The sequence below is a fragment of the Oncorhynchus nerka genome, linkage group LG5, assembly GCF_034236695.1.
Source record: "Oncorhynchus nerka isolate Pitt River linkage group LG5, Oner_Uvic_2.0, whole genome shotgun sequence".
NCBI lineage: Eukaryota > Metazoa > Chordata > Actinopteri > Salmoniformes > Salmonidae > Oncorhynchus > Oncorhynchus nerka.
In genome coordinates this window covers 58,445,526-58,453,712 of record NC_088400.1, presented here as the reverse complement: position 1 = coordinate 58,453,712, position 8,187 = coordinate 58,445,526, and positions in this window count along the sequence as shown.

Genomic DNA, 8,187 nt, shown 5'->3' with positions numbered 1-8,187 from the left:
TTTTCTAAAAGAAATAAGGTAACACAGCAAAAATCCCGCCAGCTTACTTTTTAGGGATCCTTATAGGACGATACTATTTTCACCTGTATTTTTGTCCGTAGATAAGATCTGGTCTATTCGTGCATGTCGGGGCTAGATTGGGACAGCATGCTTGAGGGATGGGAAGTAGGGGTATAGGGGAATGGGGGATCAGGGGTGGGTGTCCAGAGTATATCCCTCACTCTTATCAGGACAGCCTCTGCTGTCAGGGCAGAGGAACAGCCTTCCTGGTGCCACGCTAATGACGGTCTTCCACAAGGTCAGGTTCCCCCCTGCTTCATCATCCTCCAGCAGATCAGGACAGCTTACAGGCAGGGCCTCCTAGACATGACAGGAGTCTGGATTGGTATCTGCTGTGTTAGGTGAAGGTGTCCTCAGTTTAAATGGTCTGCTTTGGATCCTGGATCCAGATACCGTAGGTGGCAATTACCAATGGAAAGAAGTCTCTCTTTTGTTAACTGTTTAATTACACAGGAGACTATACTCAAGCCCTATCTAGTAGTTGTTGCTTGTAATTGGCTGCCATTAAAGAAAGGTTTTCTACTATTAGTCTTAACAGCAGTGGTGCTGTTTCCTGGTCCAGTGCAGGCGGTGGTGGCTGCTTGTGAAGGCGCTGTGTGTCATGAGTCAGTGACAGGGGAGATAGTATAGAGGATACAGATGCTATCGGCGTGCGTCACTGCTTTTTGCTGCTTTCTATGGGGTCCCATTATCTCCCGGGGCAACAGAAGTGACATGGATGTGACATATTGGTAATCAGGGTATAAGTGATATGGATTCTAACATGTATTTAAAGAATATATATATGTAATTATATGGAAATATGCAACCGGAAACATTGACAAAATACAGGCATAAAGCAAAGATCAAGTGGAGAGGAAGAAATATAGAGGCAACGTCATATCAGCCGATTTCAACTACATGAACATGAACCTTGGAGTCTAGACTTCCAGGGAATATTACTTAACACAACTAGGAACAGTCTTAGGCAATTTTCAGGGTCACTTCCAAAAAAGTGAGTGCTTACGCAACATGAGCGGTTTTAGCTTACTCTTTCCAAACTGTGCTGCTGTTGTGATATTTTCGATGCACTTTGGCTGCCCCACCTGACAAGAGTCTTCTAGAGAAATCCTGTGGACATATGCCAGAATGTATGGAAATATGGAGAGGACTTTACTTGGTTTCCTACCAGTTTCTCACCCGCTACCAGCAACCTCCGGATAATACGTCCTCCCTGGCATGACTCTATGGAGACCACAGACATCAAGGCTAGCTAAGCACCATGGGTATCCACCTCTTATTTCCTATCCAAACAAATATGGGTCAAAGTTATAGCCTTCATACACACTCGGTCAGAGCCCCCGTGGTGAGATCTCTGTATGAACCAACGGTGCCTTTTCTCGTCTGTGGCCCAGCTAGCTAATGTTATTACAATCCTTGAGGTGAGGGAATACCTATCCGTCTCGGTATACAGTGGGTGGGGTTACTCGGTCAAAGCTTGGATTCCTGGGACCGAAAGTTGAAACGGAAGGCAGCGAAAAAAGGTTGGTTACTCGAAAACACTCCTCGATATGGCCGTGAAACGGATTGGTGGTCATTTTTTATTATGAGATTTGAATGCGAATGGAGGTCTGGTGTGGCAGAGTAATTGAGTTGACAAGTTTTGCTAGTATTTAGTCATCCCAGGCATGGATGGAATGTTTTTTTTCTTCTTAGCCTTGTTATAGGTGAGGACAATTGTATGGACAAATTAAAGTAGACCGAAAGTACCTGTATGTCAAGCGCTAGTATGGGCAGGGAAACAGTTTTTCTGCCTCTGTTCAAGAACGTCCATTTTCCTCTGTGAGTTCTAAACAGCTAGTATAAGTCATGATGGCAGACACGTTTCCCTCTTTTTTAATTGTAACCTCGCCATAGTAACGAAGCAGAGGACCCTATTTCAATTTTACCACAAGCCTTGTCTTTCCGCTGTCTCTCAAGTGCGTGGAGCAATAGAGAGTTAATGGTGACATCTGTTAGACCTTATAAACTTCATGGATGGCCAAAAATAAAGTTATTGAGCTGGGCCCTCTGTGTTTAAGGGAATCAGCTGGCAGACAAATGTGAGATTCCTTCTCTATTAGGCTCGTTGGGAAATCCACTTGCTGGTGAAGACAGTTTCAGAAACCAATTGCTCTATACCACTTTGAATTCAAAAGCAGCTAGTTTTTTGACTTAAGGGCAGATGCAACACTATGCACACACAGTACCATATCACAACCCCCATCCCAGCTCTCAATCTCCCTCTTAGGAATGTACCCTTTTCAAATCTGTTCATCTTTATCTCTCCCGCGATGGGTTGATGCATACCCGCCCTTCAGAAAGCCGAGAGAAATCCCTCTAGTCCCGCATTACAATGACTTGCCACGTTTGCAAAAATCAGAATTATAAATAAAAATGTAATGATGCTATGATCTTCCTCTTACTTTTCCTGAGCAGCTTCTCCTCACCTTTCTATTTGAATAATGAATTATAATCACATTAGCTCTCCAGGCCCCTGTTCTGGAAAAGTAAAAAGGCTATTATCCAGTTGTCAGCTCCCGGGAGCCGTGTGGGAGATGGAGCGATGATGCTGACACACACACACACACACACACACACACACACACACACACACACACACACACACACACACACACACACACACACACACACACGCACGCACACACGCACACACACGCACACACACACACACACATGCAGAATAGCTCTGTCTGCAGCACTTTCAGGCTCAGCAGAAACAGAAAATTACCAGGCAATTCAAGACCGCAAGTCAGCACGGGCATGTAACGACACCAATTTACATCTGCAATATAGCTAATATTGTTTTATTATTATGGTACATGATTGAGTCCTGGGTGGTTATAGTGTCCATAGTTTTACAATACTATCCTTAAAACAGCTTATTCCCGAGCAACATCTGAGCTTGTGTGTGTTTGTGTGCATTCGTGAGAAAGATATTAGATCCCTGATTTAATGTCAGGTATGTTACGGTTTACACATTTGCAGCTCCGATTTCGTGCTATCTGAGACTGGATTTCACTCTCGCGTTGTAAGACGTTGCTAAATAGGTAATGGCCGTAAAAACGTCAGGTCAAAGGTTTGGGTTTCAGTGTAAAGTGAATGTAATAATTTAGGAATGCGCTGGCTGGATGACTGAGTGAGTTCTCCATAAAATCTATTTTCAGGGCAGACAGTCAGTCAGACACTGCAGACAGATATCTCATCTGTCTAGATGTACATTTACAGGCTGCTCGGCGTCTGATGTCAGGATGCATGCCTAAACGTCGGCCTCCATTGAGTGGGTTCACTCATGTCTAGGACATTATTAACCTCTGTTGGGTATGTAATAGAGAGAGGGCCTTGGCAACGGGCTAACACGCCACACTGCACAAAGACATGGCTTCGATATCAACCGGACCCATTTTGGTTGACAGATATTGACTATATGTATCATTTATGGGTGAATATTGGATCAAAAATGTCAATATTGTGAGGATTTATCTATTTCGTTTTAATATCAATGAAAAGGTGAATATCTCCACAGGAACATATTTCTCTGCATAAAATATAGTTTGATAAAGTCTGATACAGTCTGATACAGTTTGATACAGTTGTATACATTTTGATACAGTTGTATGCAGTTGTATAGAGTTTTATTACAGTTTTATACAGCGCTTGCGTCACCGTGTCAGATAATCTGGTTAGTGTCAACACTAGAGGTGCTATTTGGCCCGTACTAGGACACAGACTACAGGGACGGGACATTGTCTTAGGAAGTTATACACCATCTTGTTTAGAATGCATTATTATCTCCCTCCATAAACTGGACCGGCTCCCTTCCTCTGAGCACAACAAAGCATCTGTGCAATTCAATTTATCACAGAGCGCTGAATATCAAGCAGCAAAGAACATCAGGCCCAACTGACCTCTTTCCCCTTTATTTCTCACCTATTTAGGCAGCCATTGAACGGTAATTTCTCAACAGCACCCCAGCGACTGTCATTACAAAGCCTGGGCCAGCCAGCCTTAATTACACCATGCAAATGCCATTTGTCCTATTGATGTGGGAGACTGAGAGTGGAGGTCTTCTATGGCTCTGGGTTTTTATCACTACCAGCACACATCTGTGGTTGAGGAGGAGAACGTAAGCCACGAAAAATACAAGCGCAGAAAAAGGCATCCATGTATGTTGCTTGTTTGGCTTGTCTTATATATACTCACATACAGAAGAGTGGGAGGACGAGCACGCACACACACACACACACACACACACACACACACACACACACACACACACACACACACACACACACACACACACACACACACACACACACACACACACACACACACACACACGCACAAAGTGTCGTTTCACAGAGCGAACCTGCATTTCTCTGACATATCCCCGTGACATAGGTTATGTTTGCCAGCTGGTGGGAACAGGTGTACCAGTGAGTTTGCCATCAAATGGCAACGTGCATTTGGCTGCCGACCAAAGTGCTCGATTGGAAAAGCTGTTCTCATGGTGCCTGGTGCTCCTCCAGTCCTTCAATGTGATTGGCTGCTGACACAGTGGGCAGGTTCAGGGGATATGTGCTGGTGTCAACCGCTACAGTGCCTCTTCCTTGCTCTCCCAAGTGGCCCTTTGTCTGGGGTTGGTTCTGCTGCCATGCATGGCCAGGCAAACATGCTGCTGTAGAGAGAACCCTGATGGTGAGATGGAGGAGGTAAAGACACATGAACAAAACGGCAGAGGAAGACAGAGACAGTAAAGCCAGTTTGGGTTGTTTGATGTTTTCATCAAAGAACTACATTCGATCCAACTGACCAATCGTACTCTACTATTTGCGCCTATGCATATCCCCCATGTAGACTACTGAGAGAGCTGTTGTTTATCGCACCTTTCACAAATAAGCAACTTAGGCATACTAGAAACTAGATATATTATTCCATAAGAAGACAGCAACAAAAAAGCTATCTATAGTCTGAGCTACCTGGCTGCGAAGCTTTCTGCAAAGTGTCCCTGAGAGCTAGATAATTGTACACTACCTTCCGGTTATTATACCAACAAGCCGTCACAAACAGTGGTGGTTACGGATGATGAATGGGAAATGTTAGCGTGAGGGAAATTACTTTTTTTAGGGGGCAGTTCGCTTGTTGTCTGGCACAGGTTCCAGCGCCAAAGCTATCTATTTAGAATGGGTTTGGGAATTGATTGATTTCACTGGAGAGCGCTGTGCTGCGCTGTGGCTAAGGAAAAGGGCCTAGCCAGGGAGAGAATCAATTAATCAGAATGAGAGAGCCATTGATGAGCTGACTGGCAGGTCCCAGTGTTTCCCTGTGGATGAGGGATGAGGGCTATTATGGGGACATCTCAGCTGTGTTATTCCCCCAGTCAGTGGAGCTTCCTTCTCTCACATTAATGGGGATGTTCAGCCTTTCTCTGTATTGTCTGCACAGAGAGGGCTATTTAGGTAGGAGGATACATGAGCACTTGAGCACATGAGTCCCTTTAATCAAAGTGTTTATTTAGTACCACGAGTGCTTTAGAATCATTACAGCATTGTATCATTAGAGGTGTAACAGAACACGGGACACTGCAAGACTTTTACGTCATTTAGCAGATACTCTTATCCAGAGCGACTTGCAGGAGCAATTAGGGTTAAGTGCCTTGCTCAATGGTACATCGGCAGATTTTTCACCTAGTCGGCTTGGGGATTCAAACCTGTGACTTTTCGGTTACTGGCCCAATGCTCTTAACCACTAGGCTACCTGCCACCCCAGATCTATAATGTAACGCTTTAGCAAGAGAACTCGAAATCTATTCGCCTTTTTAGGTTTAAATATATGGCTTATTATCATATTTGACTTAATTGCATGAAAATCAAAATTTACTTTTGCATATGGCAGTTTAAATCGGTCTGGTACAGGGGCCCGCTGGACTCATCAGTATTGATGTTGTCCCATGAGAAATGGTCAACAACACGAACAAGGATTCCACATTATTCTGGGATCGTGAGAAACTAATCTTTCTTCATTCATGTCACATCTGTAGTGTCCAAACCGCTTCTAACCGCTCCCTCAGGTCTGATCAGAGAGGGAAGGAAATGACCTCATTCCTGACCCCAGGAAGAGCTTAAAAGAGAAAATGAGAGTTCACTGAGACAAGACTGCACGCATGGGTGTGTTTGGATTGGCCTCTTTTGGAATCAGTGTTCTTAAGGCTGAGGACACCTACTGCACTAAATACTTTCACTTTCACAATCTTTCACTTTTTATCTGAACTAATCTGAAGACACAATAATACAATCCTCACTTCTGTGTTGATATTTTTTCGTTGTTTGCTGATGCAAAAATGTGAATGTCTGACAGTACATTTTTTATACTTTGTATAGTGAGAAAAGCTTTTGGTACAGTATTCATACAAACAAACGACAGACTTTCCCATCAACCAACACTGCTAATTCACTTCTGATCTACACTGGCCTTGCTGTTTCCTGCCATCCAATTGGCCAGACCGACTATATATGACAGTTCCAGACTGGGTGTGTCTTCACTGTCCAATGGCCATCTCCGCTCATTCATTTGTCGATAATGATTTTGGAACACGGTGGCTAATAGGGCATTATGGGACATTAAGGGATAGCGCAGGCGTCCCCTAACACCTGATTGATGTCACGCGCGATGACATCAGCGAGATCATCGTCACCGAGAGGGGCCCTGATAAAAGAACACTTAGATTGGAGCGAGCAGGATGATGAATGAGCCACAACTCTTACCTACTCATCTCATTACACCGCCGAGGCTCCAGCTCCGGCCATTTAGCTAATGTAGCGAGTCATTGTGTGCCCAGGGACTATGTGTGCAAGCAGGTTGGACATTTCAAATGAATGACACATCCCCAGCTATATGAGCTGGAGGTTGACCCTGCATAATACAAACATATAGGATTAACCTTGCCTGTCAGAGGGGGCTATTGTTGTCCAGATGCTGTTGGGAGTATGGTGTAAGGCATGGCTGAAAAGAGATATTTATAAGACCCATATAGCCGTCCTATTCGTGAGTTATATTTTCACATGGGTCAGGGATAAGCCCTGTATTAGGATTAAAGGATTCCGAATGGTGAGACTTTAATACATCGCATTAAAGCATGGATAGGGAGAGTCGTGGGGAGAAAGCAGGCGTCTTGGTGAATGGAAAGGATGAATAAAAAAAGAGAGGTGAATTTGATGGCTGAGGATGCTGTGATGGAGATGAAGAGAGAGGTGAAAAGGTGGAAGTGTTGAGTAAGACAGGTCTGTAAAGACGATGGCTTCTTCTCAACAGTCTAAAGTGGCTTCCTCTCCCTGTCTCATTCGCTCTTCTGCTTCCAGAGGATGCTGTGGCGGAGAAGGAGAGTTGAGGATGAGGTGTTGAGTGGAGTGTCTCTGTAAAGGCAATGTGCCTGGGATTACAGATTGTCATAGTATGAAAGACAGGAAGAACAATTCGACGTTGAGGAAACCCACCAAGAAAAACCCTCAGAGACAGTCGACAACATTAAACAATGAATAACAATAGTAGAAACAGGGAAATGATTAATACTGTATTTAGAGAGGACACCCTGGACATTTCTTACATTGTATTATTCACTGATTGTGTAAATAAAATGTAAGGTTAAGTAACATCAACATCAACATCAGTAAATCAGCAGTGAAACAACCCTCACTATCTTAGAAGCAGCACTCAAAACTGACCCTATATAAGGGATCATCAACTAGATTCAGCCGCAGAACGATTTTTTCTTGAGTGGATGGTCAGGGGCCCAGAACATAATTGCAATAATTTGTAGACTGCAAATTGACCGCAAGATGCCTAAACAGATATTACATTTGACTTATACATGTTCATTTCAAACCTTGCTGACATTTGTATACAATCACGTCTCTCTATTATGAGTGGGAATACTTGGGAACCGATTTTCGAAATTAATATCCTGGTGTTTTTAAAGTGTTTTATATAAAACAATTAACATGTTTTAATATTTATTTATTTTTCCTCAGAAAACTTTGGGAGCCACCTGCAGGCCAAATTTGGCCCGTGGGCCACCAGTTGGGGAACCCT